The following is a 21533-nucleotide window of genomic DNA, read 5'->3' on the forward strand; positions in this document are numbered from 1 at the left end:
AGCGAGTGTAGGCTATTGGTGATGGTGATGAGGAGGACTGAACTACAAACAGGGGATGGACAGTGACACAATTATGGGGAATATATATAGATAAGAGGAGGGAGGGGTAAGGAAGACCTATTAGATTGACCAAGAGGGGAACCAAGCCAAATGCCAGTCACCGCTGTGGTTGACATCATGGCAGATGCCACCTCGGCCAGTCCAATGCAAGGGGACTGATAGCCATATCACTCCATCAGAGATATAAGGAGACAATCAGTGTGGCCTATACAAGCATTCAGCCATCAGTCCACCTTGGTTCTCACTAGCTGCCACATGTCCCACCATGTGATCCTGGAGAGCCCTTCTGCACCTCTCTGTGCTCCACTATCAGATAAGGAGCCTTCACCACCACTTCTGTGAGGTAGACACAGAGGCCACCAACAAGCCCTCCAGCTTATCTCCCACAGACAGGAAGGCATGGGGACTGAAGGGGATCCAGAGGTAGGTGCAGTGGCCAGTGCAATGTACAGTGGCCAATGCCTCAACATTGTCTTCATCATGACTGATCCATAAGAGAAAGAAAACAAGTGGAGAAAAACAAAAAAAAACAAAGTAAAGGAAAAAGCAAGAGAAATACAACAGATTAGTAACGTATGTTACAATTTGCTAAATTAGTACAGTATTGTCAGCAATGCACTACACTTACCCTGTCACTTGGAAAGCTTATCTTGCCTCCTCTACCAAGCCATCTTATTTTTCTGTATCTCCAGGACCACTAGAAAATATTAAACAAACAGTAATCAGCTCAGCATATCACTGACAAAAAAAGGCAATTACATCTACAGCTGCTAGGCCTAATGTACGCAGCCACACCAAGAACACGAAGCATGCAGTAATCAGGTGAAGCCCACTCTGTGACTGTAACCTATTTTACCCACTGACAGAGAAAGTCTGGGTGGCACTCGAGCAGGTCACTCTATTTGTTCCTTCACTGCTTGCTAGAGCAGGTGATGTCAGTAACATCACTCAATATCCTGGCAAGCTAGTGCCAGGCATTACTTTTGTAAAAAGGGCCCATCATACTCCACCCAGTAGATGCTCCCTGTGTTCTAGAGGTGGGTAAGCCTGGGAACTTTGAAGACTAGCCAAGCCTAGGGACTGGCATGGCTCTTAGAGCCTATTAAGAGGCAGAGACAGCAGTGATGAATGGAAAAAAAATATAATAATACCCCATATACATCAAAAAATCACTTTTTCCTAGAAAATGGTATTTTGTTTTTCATTTCTTAAGAGCCAGAGAATAAAACAATTTAGATACGTACTGAGTTCTTCAGACTAAAGTGACACCACACACTGATCCAAAAGTCGAAAGATAAAGCCTGCAGATGGCTAGAAGGCGAATGATGTTATCCGCAGATCATTTGTCTAACTCTATTATGGCAAATTTCTCAGAATAACATATATTAACCCTCAGCTGCAAACAGCACACATCTGGGGATGCATACATCTTCATATCATTATTTTGTGTGAGTCTAGTCAAAGTAGGGGTCATACGTCCAGTGACAAAAAAAAATATTCAGGAATGTTCTAAGTCATCATTGTAATTTGGCTTACTTAGCAGAAGTTCACCATATCATTTACAATGCAAAATGTTGGATTGTGGCAGAAAACACATATGAATTAAAGCCACTGAGGCTTTTCCTTTGGAGATTTGATTAAATAATGTTCACGTAGGACTACCAAGATTGTTGCAGACTGATCAACAGCTTAATTTCAGCTCTCCCATTATGAAAAAAGAAAGTAGGAAACAATGGTCAGGGATATTGTAAGCTTGAGGAAATTTCAGTTACTGGTTAGTAAGTACACTGCCTGGATGTCAACAAAGAACAAATTTAGAGAACCTGAAAGAAAATCAACCAGAAAAGGTAAATAAGACAATTCAAGCTCTAGTTTTGGTAGAAGAGATGACTTCCAGTAATTTAAAGGTAAAAATAAGTTAAATGTGCTCAGAGTTGATTAAAATAAATGAATCATTGAAGGAATATATCAACTCAGATAACAAAAGGCTGGAAAAAACAGAGGCAGTTATTAAGATGAACAGATAAACCTTCAGAAATTAGAGGTCGAAATGAAGAAGGGGCTGTCTGAGTATGAGACTGCTCAAGTAGAGTTAGACGACAGAGCATGCAGAAAAAAACCTGAGATTTTCTGCTGTGCCAGAGAAAATGGAAGGAACAGACTGTATTAATTCTATGAAAGTACAAATAAGTAGCTGAACTGGTATTCCACAGCAGGATTTGTTAATTGAAAGGGCACATTGTGTGCATGCTCCAAACCTGGCAATCCGAAATCAGCCAAGGACAAAATATTAAAAACTGGAGATAGTAGAGTGCTTGTGGACAATTATTATTCACTGTACACCAGGTAGAAGAGAAGCAAATGTATTCCAGCAATCAAGGAATGTCAAAACACAAGTGTGAGATTCAAGTTGCTGTATCCATCTCTCGTCAGAATAATTTTCTTTCTGGAAGATCAAAATCTTTTTTAGTTGCAAAACAGGCTAAGGAGGAAATACAAAAGTTTATCCAATAAGGTGTAAGCCATCAAACAGAAGGGTACTCTGCTTCTCATTCTTTTGATGGTAAGGCTCATAGAGAGAGACTTTGCCAGTGAAACTTTTTCCACTGTTTCGAATGAAAATGAAATGCTTGAGACAGAAAAAAACACATGAGCTGACTAGAAGAATCGGGAGTACCTTAGACTTGAACAAGAGTCTGAAGATGGGAAGTGGAGATGACGAGGAAGAAGACCAGCAACACTGAAAATAGTGATTAAATGTGAGACTATGTAACATCAGTTACATTTGTGAAATATGGATTTACAAGAAAAAGTAGCTGAAAATAATTGGATTTTTGTTGACTTTGTTAAACTTGTTGGGAGACTGACAGGCATATGCCCCAAACTTCATGCTATTAATGTTGGGAAAGATATTAAAAGGAAAAAAAATGAGGGAGGGAGAAACAGGGAAAGGTAACTGTAAGTGAAACATTTTTTGTTCTTATCAGTATTTATTTAAAACACTTTATGATATAAATTGCATGTGATATATTTAAGTATTTTCAGTGATTGTTGTATGTGATAAAGAGGATAAAGTAAATCAATGATTTTTTCCTTATCTCTTTTTTAGATTAAAGAAATTTGGGTATTATGATGTAAAAAGATAAGAAAGACTGGACAAAAACACATTCAAGTCCATAGGTAGCAATATTGGGCTAATGGAATGGGGTGCAAAAGTGCACTGGTTATAATATATAGAGAACTGAAATGTTTTCTTTTACTTTTGCATAGGTAAATGTCTGGATTAATGCCCTTCCTTGGCTTAAACAAATGACAAACTTTTTTGTGACTGCAAGTGGGTTTTAAAAAATGAAAGACCATAATATAATAAACAGTTTTCTTTAAGCAAATAAATGTTCAGTGCCAGTTGAGAAATCTGGATCTGAGAGCAGCTGTTCATTCTGGTTTTCTGTTTCCATGGAAACAAGCTGACTAAAGGTGAAGACAATAAATCAAGAGGTCTGGATATTTCTTACTGGGAGAAACATAAAATTAAAAGGTACAAAGCTAAGCAGTTCAGTAAAAATATTTAAATTTCTGGATGTGAATAGGAGATAGCAATTTTTCTGGTAACTAGATATTTAATGCATTTACTAGAACAGTGTATAATTTAGTTTTATTTAAAGATTGTCAGTGCAGCTTTTCTTAAGGCTAAAGGTTAATGTTTTCTAGAATATGCAAGTTGTTTTTTTTACATCTGGGAGGGGAATAAAGATAAGACAAGAACAGACTGCAATTGGGAGGGTAGCCTAATGATTAAGGTGTTTGCCTTATAAACACAAGGTGCAGGGTTTGAGTCTCACATGGGCGGCGCAGTGGTGCAGCGGCTAATGCTGTTGCCTCACAGTAAGAGGTTCTCTGGTTCGATTCTCGGCTGGGGTGCCTTCTGTATGGAGTTTGCATGTTCTCCCTGCATTCACGTGGGTTTCCTCTGGGTACTCCAGTTTCCTCCCATATTCTAAAGACATGCTTCTGGAACATTTCTCCCCGGGCCTCCACTGAAAACAGGATCTGTGGAACCTAGTCAGACTTTCCTGGTCAACAAATGTTAAATAAATAAAATAAAAATAAAATAAATAATTGGCTAGGCTAAAAATGGCTCACAAGGGCAGTTAGTTTAGTACTAATCTATGAACCTATGAATTAGTGTAAGTAGAAGCACAGGCTATAATGTGCATCTTAATATGGACAGCCTTAATTTTACATTAGGTTTTCCCTGTGGGTGCAGCTGTCAGTTTAGGGCAATTGTTCTTATCAGGTTGGTTAAACTTCATTATTTGAAGATGTACACAGTTTTTGTGTTTGTTTTAAGTTAACAGGTTGTGGGGGTGTGCTGGGGTGTATTTTTTTATTTGAGGGTTTTAATTAAAAAAAAAAAAGTTTTGTAAAATTCAACATATGTTCAAATGGATATGAAAAAAAAAACAACTGCATAAAAGCTAAACCTGCCAAACATTAGTGGGTACATGTAACATGAAGGCTGGAAATAGACATTTAAAAAAGCTGTCATATATAATAGATGGGAATAACTTCTTATCAGACGTTGCCCGTTCGATTCTCAGTTAGAGCGTCTTCTGTGTGGCGACATGCGTGAATGGCCGTTCCTTTGTTGAAGGTTATGTGTTAGGCCCGGCAAGCCATCACATAAAAATCTACTGCCAATCATTAGCGGACCGGAGTTCCGCTGTGGCGACCCCTAACCATGAAAAGCCGAAAGACACAAACAAAATCATAATGACTACACTAAACATATTATTTTTGAACATGAATAACTTCATAGGTATAGTCAAAAAGGAAAGAGTATTACATTATATTAAGAAACGCAGAGTACAAATAGCAATGCTACAGGTGGCACAACTGTAAAAAAATGAGCATACAAACTTGATGAAGAGAAGATTTCAGGATGGAAATTCAGCAGAGCATCAGGGACAAAGCACCCCACCTCCCAGTAAGGAAACCTCTGTAAAAAACATCTCCAAAGCCAACTTCATGTTACTCAAGTCAGAAGTAACAAACGTCATGACACCCATGCAGATGGGAACTGAAAGTTTGACTGCTGAATTCTACACTAAGGCACTGTACAAGCACATCCACTTGTGCATGAATCGTGCCATTATCAGTAGAACCAAGATGCTCTCCTCCAAAAAAAAGGAAGCCAATCTGGTGGTGCCTTGCCATAAACAAACTTTACAACAAAAGGAAGAAACTGTTGCAGAAAAGAGGAAAATCCCAGGATGCAAAAAACTCCATTACCAGCCTCAGTAAGAAGCTGAGATCCCTCATAAAAATCCTCCAAAGCTAGTTACGAAAATAAAATTGCCAATGATTCCAAAGACAACCACGAGGCATTCCATAGCTATGTCAAGAATCTAAATGGCGATGCTCAGATCTGCTCCGTGCTTCAACAGAATGGCCAATATCCTGGAAGATCGATTCAGTGCCAACTTCACCACCCTCTCACCCCCTAAAGCTCCCATCTTAATACTGAAAGATTGCCAAATTCTGGTAATAACGACCACAGAGGTAAAAAACGCACTCTCCAAAGCTAAGAATACAGCTTCCATGGGACCAGATGACATCTCAGGCTGTGTACTACATGAACTACAAAATGAACTGGCACCTCACCTATGTGTCATGTTTAATCATAGCCTCAACTCAGGCTTCATGCCCATTGAGTGGAGCACAGCTACAGTTATCCCACTCCAGAAGGGGGGATCCACCTTGGATCCTGGGAGCTACCACCCCATCAGTCAAATGAGCCTGATCTGCAAGGCTATGGAACGTATTATCATGGAACTTATAAACAAAGACATTGGCAACCTTCAAACACTGGACCCCACTCAATTTGGGTTCGTCAAGGGCCGATCTTGTCTCCTGAACTTGAATATCTTCTTTGAATTTGTCTCCAGAGCCATGGACAAGGGTAAGGTGGTCCACATAGCCTATTTGGATCTCACCAAGGCCTTTGACACCATCTCCCAATCTGAAATCATAGATAAACTTACTAAGCTGGGCATTAATTCCTACGTCACTTGGGTTGCCAACTGGCTTACTGACAGAGCCCACATTGTAAAAGTAGCCAACTCCAAATCCATCTCCAGACAAGTGACAAGTGGAGTACCTCAGGGTTCAGTTCTGGGACCACTCTTGTTTGGCATCTACTTCTCTGGAATACAGGCCAACACTAAGGGACTTCGGGTAACAACATTTGCAGATGACTGCAAACTGGGAGCCACTATTGAATTCTCAAATGATGTGGATATTCTACAAAAGGGTCTTACAGAAACAGATGCTTGGTGCCAGAGCCATGGGCTCAAGCTCAATGCCAAAAAATGTTATAGTTATCCCCTTTGGGAAAAACTTGTACCCATGAATTACCACATAGGTGGCAGTACACTAAACACCAAAAGTGTGATAAGAGACTTAGGGACACAGGTGGACAGTGGTCTCACCTTCGATAACTACATCGCCACAACAGTCAGGAAATCCTTCTATGTGGCACACTTCATCACTAATGGCTTTTCATCCAGAAAAAAAGGAAGTCATTGTCCCACTGTACTCATCCCTCATTAGACCCATTATAGAATACAATGCCCCATTTGGTATGTACCTCTCAAGACATCTGCAACAACTGGAAAGGCTGCAGAAATACCTCACTAAAAGAATCACAGGCCTAAAGCAGATGCCCTATGCTGACCGTCTAAAAAAACTCCAGCTATACTCTGTCGCATGTCGTCTACTCAGAGGCAATCTCTGCTTAACATACAAGGCCATGTCAAACCCAGAGCTGTTGGACATGCTACACTTAAAGAAATCCCAATCCCTCAGAGACACATGCTCCAGGGATCTAAACCTTGTCATCACAATGAACAAAACATGCTGGAGGGATAGGTTTCTGACCCAGAGACTCACCAAACTTTGGAATAGACTGCCCATACATGTCAAGCAGAGCACCTCTTCAGCCCTCTTCAAAAGGAACCTTGATGATTGTTGGGAGAAAGGAAATTCACCCCAGGGATCACGTCAGTCACCCTGTTAGACAGTAGTACAGGGAAGTAAATATTGTGGGAATAAATAGCCAGGGAATTGTTCTGGATAGGCTTGTATAGGCCCTAGGACTGATAGCCTTGTACCAACCCATGAACCTATGAACCTATTTCAGCAGAGTGGAGAACTGCCTTGCACAAAGGTGATGCCACTACTGACCCTAGAAACTATCACCCCATTAATTTGACAAGTCTGATCTGTAAAGCCATGGAGCGTATTATGGATCTCATAAACAAGGACATGGGCAGTCTCCAAGCACTTGACCCCACCCAGTTTGGATTCATCAAGAGCAGATCTTGCCTATTGAACCTGGTTGACTTATTTGAGACTGTCACCAAAGCCCTGGATGAGGGAAGGTCAGTACATACAGTTTATCTTAACTTGGCCAAAGCCTTTGACACGATCCCCCACTCAGGCATCATCAAAAAGCTAACACAACTTGGCGTAAATCTCTATCTCATCAGGTGAGTGGCCAACTGACCCACCGATAGGACCCACAAGGTCAAAATAGGTGCCTCCACCTCCGACAGCAGACCTGTCACTAGTGGTGTTCCCCAGGGATCTGTCCTGGGACCCCTACTGTTTGGCATCTACTTCTCTAAGTTCCAGAAAAAGACAAAAGGCCTGTGGCTGACCAAGTTTGGGGATGATTGTAAATAGGGTGCTGTCGTTGACTCCTCAAATTATGTTAACATACTGCAACAGGGTCTCACAGCAACAAATGACTGGTGCCAAAGTAATGGCCAAAGATAAACTCAAAAAAATGTATTATCATATAATTTGGAAAAATCATGGCCCCTACTGATTACCACATCAATGGCAACTGTCTAAGCACACCACCTGTAGTGACAGACCCGGATACACAGGTTAACAACAATCTCACATTCGGCCATCATGTAGCAGCAGTGGTCAGAAAAGCCTTTTACTTGGTTCATCTTATAAGTAAAGAGATTGCATCCAGAAAAAAGGAGGCTATTACCTCTCTGTACTCCTCCCTCATTAGGCCAAAAATTTAGTATAATGCCCCATTTGGTATGTACCTCTCCAAACACCTGCACCAACTGGAAAGGCCACAAAAATACCTCACAAAGAGGATCCATGGCCTCCAATACTCATCCTGCGCAGACAGGCTGAAATCATTATCACTCGACTCGGTATCATATAAATTGCTCAGAGGTGATCTGTGTCTTGCCTACAAGGCAATCTTGGACCCTGCCCTATTAGAGATGCTCAATATCCATAAGTCTAACTCCTCATGCATTACCCACTTAAAAGGCCTAAATCTAATATGTGACATCAACAAAACCTGCTGGAGAGACAGGTTTGTCTCCCAGAGGCTGCCCCATCTCTGGAATAGATTTCCCATACACGTCAAACAGAGTACCTCACTGACCCTCTTCAAGCACAACCTTGATGACTGGATGGGAAACCGCAAATTTGTCCCAGGGGTCCACCTGTGTCCCTCATTGATAAGGGTGACAGGTGATGACTGAGGTTTCTTTTTTTTATAAACAGAGGGAAAGTGGTGGAGCAAAATACAAACAACTTACCATCACAGGGGATGAGCTGCTGGGGACATTTCGATGTGGACATTGTATCTCATGTGCTCAAGTTAATCAGCTAAAACAATTTACCAGCTCAAACACCAGTAAAGTATATGATGTCAGAGTCTTTGGTAATTGTTCCACCAGTTGGGTTATCTACTTGGCAACTTGCCAATGTAAATCATTCTATGTGGGTAAAACCTCACGTTCATTGAGAATCAGGATAGGGGAACACCGCAGTGACATCCGTAATCATAAACTGTCCAATGCCTTATATCTACATACAATCAAACACCCAACTGCCCAATTCATGTTTACCATTATAGACAAAATTACTGGAAATAGACATAACCAACTAGGATGGCAAAGCATACTAAGTCACAAAGAAAAATACTGGATTACACATCTTGGTGCATTATTTCCACCAGGACTGAATGATCATTTATAATCATTCCATATATCATAGTGTTTGCATTATTGTTTGTGCATTTATCATAATATTGTCTATATTGACTGTCTGATATATGCATCATTTTCAATTCATTTTGGTTGTGAAAGATGTATAGTTATTGCAGGTTTACAGTTACAGCTTTTTATATTTTTTTCTGTTATTATAATTTTGTATATTCAAATATGAATTATTATTCAATTTGAATATGTTCATATACATCCATGTGCTCATGGATATATATTTTCCTTTCATTTATGTACATATTTGTATATTATGTCTTATATATAATGGCTCTATTCCTATTGGCTATGAGCCGTATAAATAGACGTCTGGGTTGTTGTGAAAATGTCCGTTTTTTTACTCACTGAAGAAGGCGTGTGCCGAAACTAGTTTGAGTTTTGATTTTTGTTCAGGACATTAATTGTCCGATCCATATTATACCTCACATTAAACAGTGGAACTTTTTATGCTGGCCTTTTGGTGTTTCTTCAAGTTTGGTTGGCCGTGCATGCCGTAAGTGCGAGGACTGTTGTTTCATTGTGTTCTTCCCACCTCGCTGTTGGCGTTCCAGTTCCACTGTTGGTGGGAGATGGCTCCTTCCTTGAGGTAGCGCATTTGGGCTTTTACCAGTGTCACTTTGGACTTATGACATCCTATTTTTGGATTGTACAGCATGTTTGGAGACTAAATTAATTGCTACAAGCTCAGAATCTGGGATTTAATGATTCAACTGTTTATCGTTTAACATTCAGGACACACTTTCTTTCATGGCCTATGTGTAGGATACGACTCTGATCAGGTACTGAAATTTTGATCTATACCAGTCTTTTTTCTGCTCGGCTCAGTATTTTTGCTCATTTGGAGGCTACGACAAATGCCACATATGTTTTTTTGAAATTGGGCGAAGTGGATGGTGATTTTGACATTTGGTATTAATCCTTTGGAGTGTAGCAGTGTTTGCTTTTCAATCACTGCGTATCGAGGGTTTTGATACATCTTACCCATGCGCTTGAGTGATTGACTGGAGCAGATCACATTGCATCGTACACACGATATTTTGGATGTTCGTGGGCTCATTTAAAGTACTTTTCAACAGTTTTCTGGACTTTGGGTGTTTATCGACACATATTTTGAGCTGAAAGTAACTTTTATTTTTTGTTTATCAGGGGACAACTATAATCTTATTTTACCATTTTGGACACGAGTTATGGAATCTACTTTTTTACATATATGTATACAATATAATTGAAGTGTTTGTTTACGCATCTTGAGAGGTGCGTGATAACTACATTTATATTTAATGTTAGTTATACTTCTTTTCTTATAGCATTGTATTCAATTTTGAGACTTCAATCTTGCTTATGACTACATGTAATTGTGAACGTTTACCCCTTGTGTAACTATTCTCACAATTGGGTTACTATGTGTATGATACGTGCGCTTCACTTTTGACATTTATGTTTGTAAGGTTTGGATTTCAACTATACATAATTATTTTGATATGTTCATCAAGCTCATGACAAAAAATTTTTTTTTGGTGAATGTTGGGTATAAACAGCTAATTGATGTGCCCTAGGAACTAATACCACGGAGTGTTTCCTAGTATATATACATACTCTTGTTTTAAGTCTATTGGGACAAGGTATTTTCATTTGTGGATAATAATAAGGGCTCTTTGGAACTTTAGGCCTTTCATATAGCAATATATGCAAGTCTTAGTTTTATTACTTATTTATATATTATTCATGACCACACCAGCTACCATAGGCTATTGGACCTTGCATTTTTTGCATGTTACTGCTGTACGTAATTATTATTTTTTACAACTTTTTACATACTGATTGGTGTTATCACATTTGTGGTCATACAGTGTAGAGAAAGGCCGTTTTTTCAATGAGTTGTTTTCATCAATGAGAATACATACAAGATTCTAGGATATCATATTCCTATTTTTTGAGTCTTTTTATATTTATACAGGGGATACCCAGACAATAGATTATTTACATCCCCAGTTATAATACTGCTTACAGACTCAGGGGTCTGTATATATGTTTTCTCAAAATCAATATTTCACCATATATTGACATCCATTACAAATTGCTGGCTGATTACAACCTTTGAGCATTTGCCATTTTGGCCCAAACAGGCAGTTGAGTTTTATCTATACCTCCATTGGTTATCACCTAGCTATTGTAGAACAGCTTATTAACATTCATGATCAAGATTTTGTATTTTTTATTTTAAATACTGAGAACATCAGACTTTCTATATTATCGTCTGATTGACTTACTGTCTTTCAATCTTGATTCACATATATCCTATTTGTGGGTGAATTATTATCAATAGACATATATATTTATAGTCTATTTTCTCAACCAGATAGTTATGGTTGAACTATATCTAACAGACACCCAGGAGATGTAGAAATAGTGAAGTTTTATTTTATGTTACACATAAGTGCTTTAGAACTCAACATTTTTCTAGATATAGGGTACCCTCTGATCGTTGTTTCCATCACATTTTGAGCTTTTTGATCACCCCCCCGCTTTGTGACATACATTTGTGGATATCCAGACAATAGATCATTTACATCCCCAGTTATAATACTGCTTACAGACCTAGGGGTCTGTATATATGTTTTCTCAAAATCAATATTTCACCATATATTGACATCCATTACAAATTGCTGGCTCATTATAACCTTTGAGCATTTGCCATTTTGGCCCAAACAGGCAGTTGAGCTATATCTATACCTCCATTGGTTATCACCTAGCAATTGTAGGACAGCTTATTAACATTCATGATCAAGATTTTGCATTTTTTATTTTAAATACTGAGAACATCAGACTTTCTATATTATCATCTGATTGACTTACTGTCTTTCAATCTTGATTCACATATATCCTATTTGTGGGTGAATTATTATCAATAGACATATATATTTATAGTCTATTTTCTCAACCAGATAGTTATGGTTGAACTATATCTAACAGACACCCAGGAGATGTAGAAATAGTGAAGTTTTATTTTATGTTACACATAAGTGATTTAGAACTCAACATTTTTCTAGATATAGGGTACCCTCTGATCGTTGTTTCCATCACATTTTGAGCTTTTTGATCAACCCCCGCTTTGTGACATACTTTTGTGGAATTGGTTCTGTACTTATTCAAGCTTAATTAGCCATTTTTTGGTCCTGGCATAACAACTTACAGAGTTTTTCTGTCCCTACCTCTATAATTTTTTATATTTTTCTGTATAAGGTATAATTGACAATCTCCAGGAAGTTCCTTGGACAACCCACACGATCATTATCATGGATTTAGATAAAATCTTGGATGGGTTGTGTGCTGACAGGGAAGATTTGGGCATTTTTGGTCTTGACCATATCCCAAGCAACAACCCATGCCAATTGGTTTCTAACATCACAGATGATTGTGAAGTGGCCTTTCGTAATTTGGAAAAGGGATTGAAAGGCCTCAGGGCCAATATTTGGCATTTAAGGCTTTTTAAAGCCTATCTTCACAAAAACATGGCACCTAGAGGCCTTCGTATAAAACTTCACCCCCTAGTAGGCAGATCTGAACAGAGGCTTACAGATGAATGGGATGAAGCACTAAGAGAGGGTTCAATGGTCTTTGTTAAAATTTTAGCTTCTTATTATGAAAGGACCATAGATCTTTGCTTATCTGAAGTGAAAGATCTCAGTAATGAGTGTAAGAAATATCAGTCTAGCCCTAAGTATCAGGAATCACTGGATAGGTTGTCCAAGGAACTTACCATATATGATAAGACTATCAAAGATAGAAAAATAAAGAAATTCAATAGAGACGTCAATGATTATGATAAGGGACATCCATTTCAAACACAGAGAACTGTGAGATTTCAGGACAATGTCCCTGGCATGAATAGAGGTAGGACCAGAAAAAGACCCAGGTCTATATTAAAAAACAGAGACCAATTTCACACTAGCACTTCAGGGGAGGAGTCATCTTATACTGACAGTGAAAGTGGAACAACAGTCAACTCACCCCTCAAAAAGAAAACTAATACCCAATAACCTTTAGGCATGGGAGGCAACCCAGAGGGGGGAGGAAACATACCAACAGAAACAGGAACAGACTCTATGACAGGATTCATACAAGCTCTGCTGCAATAATGAGTACACAATTTGATAATGTCCTGAACCTATCTGATTATGTTCTTACGGATGACCAACAGCAAGTATTGAATAAAGGATTGAACTTTGTTCCCAGTTTTTTCTCTGATGAATATCAAATCTCATTAGATGTGACTGACTTTTGTCGTAGACTCAACCTTAAAATATTTTTTTCTGAACAGGATAGCTCTACCACTCAAAGATCTTCTGATTTTGTTTTCCATAAATCCACCTTCCAGCCCCCTATGAACAAGAATGTAGCCATTTTTCAACAGGCAGTACTCAAAGATCTACATTTTCCCCTTTTTGAAGGTCAGATTAGTCCAGACAACATTACCACTGCTGAAAGGGTGGCATTGTCAGAATTAAGATCAAATCACAATATAGTTATTCTTCAAGCGGACAAGGGTGGAGCGGTGGTCATCCTGAACATGGATTATTATGTCAATGAGGGTCTACGACAATTGTCGGATTCTCATTGTTATATGCACATGGGTATTGACCCCACTGGCAAATTTAAACAAGAGATTGATTCATTCTTGCAAGCTGCATTAGATGAGGGCATCATTACTCAAAAAACTGTTCAACATCTTCAGGTTAAAGATCCAGCTAAACAAATTCTATACTTGCTTCCGAAAATACACAAATCCATTACACATCCCCCGGGGAGGCCAATTGTTTCTGGCCATAGTTCACTCACAGAACCACTTTCTGCATTTCTAACCCAGTACCTCAAACCTCTACTCTCACTAGTCAGGGCAAGAATTCAGGATACCACCCAATTTTTGAAAATCATTGAAGATACCCAGCTTGAGCCCAAATGGTTGATGTGTACACTGGATGTTAAATCTTTATATACTAGCATACCACACTGGGCTGGGCTTCAAGCTTTAGAACATTGGCTAACCAAGGCTGAATTATACCCACCAGGTTTCAACACTTTGCTGATCTGCATGACTGAACATGTCCTTAGCAAAAATGTATTCTATTTTCAAGGGGATTGTTACTGGCAACTACAGGGCACGGCCATGGGGGCTTCTTTTGCCCCAATTTACGCAGATCTTTTCATGGCCTACCTAGAGGAATGCCTCATATACAATCCCCTACATAACATATATCTAGTAGAAATGGACATATGGCGGAGATATTTAGATGATTGCTGGATGGTGTGGCGTGCTGATGCCGATTACCTCCATGAATTTTTGGAATATCTCAATAACAATATTTGGGGAATCGAATTTTCTATTATATCACATAGAGATCAAATAGATTTTTTGGATGTCACTGTATACCGAAACAGTGACCACACACTTAATACCAAGATTCATCGCAAATATCCCCAGTTTAATTCATTGTTACATGCCACCAGTATGCATCCACGCCACACCATCCACAACATCCCTAAATCTCAATATTTGAGAATACGGAGAATTAATTCCTCAGATGTGGACTATACACATGCCAAAGCTGATTTACAAACTAGATTTTTGGACAGAGGATACTCCATTTTTGACATTGAATCCGCCAGATTTTGGTCAGACAAGCAAGAAAGGCATACATTGTTAGAATATAGGGAGCGAAGCAACAACTCTAAGAGTGACAACATCAGGCTCATTACCACTTTGGGTAAAAATCATCAAATAGTTAGGAAAGCCATAAACAATAATTGGAATATCTTGTTAGCCAATGACTATCTGAGGGGAATCCTGGATAATCAATGCTCATTTTCATACAGGAGAGGAAAAACATTGGGAACTTTGTTTTCTCATTATAAACAGAGGGAAAGTGGTGGAGCAAAATACAAACAACTTACCATCACAGGGGATGAGCTGCTGGGGACGTTTCGATGTGAACATTGTATCTCATGTGCTCAAGTTAATCAGCTAAAACAATTTACCAGCTCAAACACCAGTAAAGTATATGATGTCAGAGTCTTTGGTAATTGTTCCACCAGTTGGGTTATCTACTTGGCAACTTGCCAATGTAAATCATTCTATGTGGGTAAAACCTCACGTTCATTGAGAATCAGGATAGGGGAACACCGCAGTGACATCCATAATCATAAACTGTCCAATGCCTTATATCTACATACAATCAAACACCCAACTGCCCAATTCATGTTTACCATTATAGACAAAATTACTGGAAATAGACATAACCAACTAGGATGGCAAAGCATACTAAGTCACAAAGAAAAATACTGGATTACACATCTTGGTGCATTATTTCCACCAGTACTGAATGATCATTTATAATCATTCCATATATCATAGTGTTTGCATTATTGTTTGTGCATTTATCATAATATTGTCTATATTGACTGTCTGATATATGCACCATTTTCAATTCATTTTGGTTGTGAAAGATGTATAGTTATAAATTAGGATTGTTAATCCCAGGTTATTGCAGGTTTACAGTTACAGCTTTTTATATTTTTTGCTGTTATTATAATTTTGTATATTCAAATATGAATTATTATTCAATTTGAATATGTTCATATACATCCATGTGCTCATGGATATATATTTTCCTTTCATTTATGTACATATTTGTATATTATGTCTTATATATAATGGCTCTATTCCTATTGGCTATGAGCCGTATAAATAGACGTCTGGGTTGTTGTGAAAATGTCCGTTTTTTTACTCACTGAAGAAGGCGTGTGCCGAAACTAGTTTGAGTTTTGATTTTTGTTCAGGACATTAATTGTCCGATCCATATTATACCTCACATTAAACAGTGGAACTTTTTATGCTGGCCTTTTGGTGTTTCTTCAAGTTTGGTTGGCCGTGCATGCCGTACGTGCAAGGACTGTTGTTTCGTTGTGTCCACATGTGTCCCTCATTGATAAGGGTGACAGGTGATGACTGAGGTTTCTTTTTGGGGATAAACTCTTGGCTAGGCTTGTAAGGGCCCCAGGGCCATTAGCCTAGTAACCTCCTATGGTCCTATGATCCTATAGACTAGACTGAATTTGTATTTCACAGCAGCTTGTGAGCTTGATTGAAAGCTTCGACACTCATCCAATAACCATTTCAGATCATGTGCCAATAACAACTAAGATAAAAATGCAGGATAATGAAGTATAAATGAGATGCTGGTGCTTCTCCACCTACCTGTTAAAAAAGAGAGGAGTTTAAGGTATGGGTAGTAGAAATTATTTAAAATTTATTAAGGAAGAGAGAAATTTCTTTGTAAGTTATAGCAAGTGGGTGGGATAAAATGAAAATGGAGTTTAACAAAATAAGGTTGAAATAAAATAGAGATACGGTTAAGCAATAACAATAATTTAGAGGGGGTGACAAAGGTTAAGGTGTTGCAAAATAAGAAGGATCTCACAGAACAAGAAGAGGTGCAAATGCAGAGTTTTAAAGAGACAATAAGGGAGTATCTTGGTGGTATGCATGAGTTTAGAAAGATTGCTGTTAAGCAATTGTTTTTTGATAATAACTCCAGAGCACAAAAACTTTTAACATAATCACTTAAGCAGTAAAAAGTGCTGTTGCTAAACTTAGAAAGCCTATAACACGAAAAATAACCAGAAGTTCTGCAGAGGTATTAGAGATATTTTGGAAAGTTTATGAAAATTTGTATCAAGCAGAACAATGTGGATATCAAGAAAAAGAACAAATGGCAATATTTATGGAAGACTTAGTTATGCCAACGTTAGTGGTAGATGAGGTTCAACAATTAACAGTTAAGACAGGAGGAGATGAGATGAAAACAGTGATGTATAATCAATCTGTGGGAAAGTCTCTAGGAATAAATGGTATTCCTGCAGACGTTGGGAAGCTAGGAGGGAAGAATGTGATAAAGATCTGGAAAGTTTTGTTTAACAGTATTTTAAAAGGAGGGGAAGCATAAACATCCTGGAAGAAAGCTGTGGTGGCTGTAATATCTAAATTCAGTAAAGACTCAGCTGTCCCAGCTTCATATAGGCTCATTTCAATTTTAAATCATGAGTAAAATGCATTTATGTCTGTAATAGTTAAAAGAATGACAAAGGTCTTGCCAAAATTCATAGATATGGATCAATGTGGTTTTGGGGAAAGGTGGCAACCATTTGACAACATTGTTAAAACAATGATGATCCAGAGGGAAAATGAATGTAAGACAATACTGCTGTTGGTTGGTCTTGATGCAGAGAAAGCATTTGGCAGAGTAAGCTGAGATTTTATGAGTAAGGCAATGGAAGCATTTGCATTCCCTGATAAAATAATAAGATTCATTTGGAGGATAAGTGAGGGATCAGAGGCAAAAATTAAAGTGGGAGGGTTCCTCTCTGATAAGTTGTGTCATAACAGAGGAACCAGGCAGGGGTGTTCTCTTTCCCCTTTGTTATTTGTGTTATGTTTAGAACCATTGGCAAAGAAAATAAGGGACTCAGACATTCAATGATATAACTGGTATGGTAATCAAGAAATATTGGCTATATTTGCAGACTATATTATTTTTCACCTGATGAAACCAGAAAAGAACTTATCATCCTTGTGGAACATTCTGAGACAATTTCAAGTTGTTTCAGGATATAAAATGAATGAAGAGAAAATAAAGGCAATAGCTGTAAACTATGTACTCGCATATGAATTGGTTTAGCAATACCCATATTTATGGGCCATGATAAAATAAAGGGTTTAGGAGTATGGATTAAAAATATTCTGTTCAATACCCATATTTATGGGGGCATGATAAAATAAAGTATTTAGCAGTCTGAGTTAAAAAAAGGATTCTGTTATGACAACTAAGGATATGTGAGAATGAGCTAAGCAAAAAACTGAGAAACTGGAAGCTTTTCTTTGTGGATATACATAGCAAGATGCAAGCAGTGAAAATGTTTTTAGTCCTTTGAGTTTTATTTAAGGGTGAGGGATATTTTTATCAACCAGATGAGAAGTTGCAGGTAGAGGGGAAGAGTGTATAGGTAAAATGGGATAAATTAATATTTCCAGTAGAACAGAGTGGTTTAGGATTACCTGACTGGAGACAGGAAATTCTGCCAATAGGAATGATTGCAATTATGGGTACAGAGACTAGGTAAGAGAGGGCTGGGATTTATTGGAGAAAACTGTCGAAGGAACCAAGGCATTGGGAGCAAATAACTAGAGAAAGAAAAAGGTAACAGAGTGGGAAGAGGCCAAGGTTTAAAGCCTGCAACATTATTCTGCTGGAATGTGGGAGATCACTAGGTAAAGAATTAATTGCTTGCATATACCTGCCGGAAGGTTATGATCTGTGCCAGTTAGAAAACCAGAATTAAGGCTGCAAACATAAGTTAGCTGTTAGGAGATAAAAATGGGTATAATTAAAGTTAGTCGTTCTGCTGTTTTTACTGTATATAAGGAAAAACTCACTTAATTACCTCTGCTTTCTGAGAAAAGAATGATAAGATAAATTTTTATTTTAAGCTGAATATACTGAAAACTCAGTCCTGATAGAAGTCCTTGTTATGTCAACATCTATGAAAAACCACCGGTACATGACCAGGAACCTGCGTAAGGATCGTAGCTGGAACAGCAACACTTGAATGTACAATTTAATCCACCACAAAATCCACCAACGAATAAAATGAAGTAACTTCTTTATTGCACGATACACAGAAATAAATGAGAATCAAATTATTCTCATTTATTTAATCAAATTATTCTCATTTATTTCTGTGTATTGTGCAATAAAGAAGTTACTTCATTTTATTATTTGGTGGATTTTGTGGTGGATTAAATTGTACATTCAAGTGTTGCTGTTCCAGCTACGATCCTTACGCAGATTTCTGGTCATGTACCGGTGGTTTTTCATTTGTTCGGTTTGACCGTTACAGTTATTCTCATGTCAACATCTATGTACATTGCTGTTTACAATTTGCCTAAATAAGTCTCTAGTAACTCAGTGCAATTATGGTTCATAGATTCATAGTTTCATAGGTGTATACTAGGCTAATGACCCTACAGCCTTTACAAGCCTAACCCATAGGATTACCCTGGCATCGTGCCACCCAACCTTAGCTCCCAGTGCCTCTATCGAGTAAAGCCACTGGAGTGATCCCTGGAGTGAAATTTCTATTTCCCATCCACTCATCAAGATTTCTTGCTTTGGTGCTGTTCTTGATATGTATGGGAAGTCTATTCCATAGTGGGCAGCGTCTGGGTTATGAACGTGTCCCTCCACCATGTTCTGTTGATTGTGGTAATGAGGTTGAGGACTCTGGAGCGTGTGGTGTGGAGGGATTGGGATTTCTTTAGATGTAGCATTTCTAACAGAGATAGGTCAGACATGGCTTTATAAGTCAAGCAGAGATCACCTCTAAGTAGGTGATATGAGACAGAGAATAGTTGTAGTTTTTTGAGTATTCTTCCAGTATTCTTTCAGTTAGAGTCAGACTGGTTAAGTATTTACCACATTAGAGTTATCCTTGTAGGTATTCTATTGTTCAATGAATTATTTTCTGGTTTTTTTTTTAGCAAATATACTTACTTTGCATATTTAATTAGTATCAGCAGAAACTTTGATATGTATTTTTTTTAATTTATTCACTTTTATGGTCTTGAGCTGAGTGCCTATCTATGTATTATCTAGTATTTGAAAACATGGTATTATTTAGAACTGTAGGTTGTCAAAATGCTGGTATATGTTTCTAACTGGTCAGTACTTTAGTGTTTACAATATTATTTGTTTTTTTTTTATTATTATTATTAGTTGGTTATTGATTGATCAAAAGTGTCATGGTTGCTGATGGGTCCATAGCCAACTTTCGGGAAATGGAGAATTCTACCAGTCTTGTGTGTGTGTGTGTGTGTGTGTGTGTGTGTGTGTGTGTGTGTGTGTGTGTGTGTGTGTGTGTGTGTGTGTGTGTGTCTGTACGTGTGTGTGCATATGTAAAACAATTTGTTTGGAAGGCAGTTACCATTGGTGAGGGTCCCTGAGAGCAGTGGCATTTAAATTGAGAGTAGTGAGGAAGGAGCCTGAGGTGCTAATTCAAAGACTCTGTTATTAGGCGATCAATGTATAGTCCAGCTCTGGGTGTGAATGTAGGAAGCTTGTAGCCAGAACAGCAGTGCATATTCCCTGTGTGGGCTTGAGACCAAGTTGTTTTGGTGAAATGGCTACTGAATCAGAACTGTGTGCATCTTGTTTACTTTAACTTTCTGAGTTATGGTTGTATAACTTAAGAGACCATCCTCTGATGAACATCAAGCCTACTTGCAAGCATTGGAGCAGATCCAGGGAACATAGCTCTCATCCCTCATGTATCTATTGTTACATTAGTTGATAGTGGTGGGATTCGAATGCTGTTTGTTCAGCAACCAAGATCTCTCACTGTGATGTTTTTGTACAAATGGTGGGGATTCAACCCCCATTAGTTCCAGACCAATCACCACATTTGTTGGCAGAGCTGAGGATATTGCAACTGAACATATTTAGAAAGTAGCTTTGTTGGCAAACTTATGTATCCTCTCAAGACAAATATACACAAATTTAGTTTTGCACAGAAGTTATTTTATTTTTTTATCAGATTAAATTAGAAACATGCAGAAATGAGCTTTTCTGATACTAAGATGTCAGTGCCACAGCTGACTAAGGGGTATAAAGTTAAAGAAATTCTGCATGTCAGTATGTCCAAGGAAGACATAGCTGCTGAGCTTTGTGAGCAGCTGGAGCTCAACCCATTAACCCTGGAGACAGCATAATAAATGCTGTGAATTTGTAGGAAACAAATTCCATTCATAGAAAATCTCAAAATCCAACTAGAATTACAGGGAGTTGAAGCAGCTGACATAATGCAATGGCTGCAGGCAGAAGAGAGAAAGCAACAGCACCAGCATGAATGAGAGATGATCATACTTCAGTAGAAGAATGTGAGTCACGGAAGGGGGAAATGTGAATTCTAGATGCACAGGTCAATACAAAACATTTTTCCATGCATACAGAGGGGGATGATGTTCATAGTTTTATCTGGACATTTGAGGGGTATATAATCAACACCACGTTGACAAAGAGCAGTGGGTAAGATACTTAACTTCTCTACCCACAGGTAAAGAAGTAGATGTAGTTTTCAAACTTAGTGTTGCTTAAATTAGGCTAAGGTTAAAGAATGTTTACTTGAACTTTTAAACTTATTCCTGCAACATACTGCCAAAAGTTCAGAAAGCACAGAAGAAAGGCAGATAACAGTGTAAGTGAATATATTGCAGAAAGATGCACTTCATTTCAGAGAAAGGTTTGTAGTTGTAAGGTCAAC

At 38.2% G+C, this 21533-nt stretch overlaps 1 protein-coding gene across 1 annotated transcript in view; it reads right to left on the bottom strand.

Annotated features, from left to right (window-relative positions):
• The window catches only part of LOC122802354 (ankyrin and armadillo repeat-containing protein-like), a 1115117-nt gene that overhangs the window by 985706 nt on the left and 107878 nt on the right, over positions 1-21533 (bottom strand). The window contains exon 3 of the mRNA XM_044071991.1: positions 689-757. The gene's annotated coding sequence lies outside the window, so the exon portion shown is untranslated. The remainder of the gene's footprint in view (positions 1-688; positions 758-21533) is intronic.

Source organism: Protopterus annectens, chromosome 5.part0 (assembly GCF_019279795.1).
Source record: "Protopterus annectens isolate FY-2018-M chromosome 5.part0, PAN1.0, whole genome shotgun sequence".
NCBI lineage: Eukaryota > Metazoa > Chordata > Ceratodontiformes > Protopteridae > Protopterus > Protopterus annectens.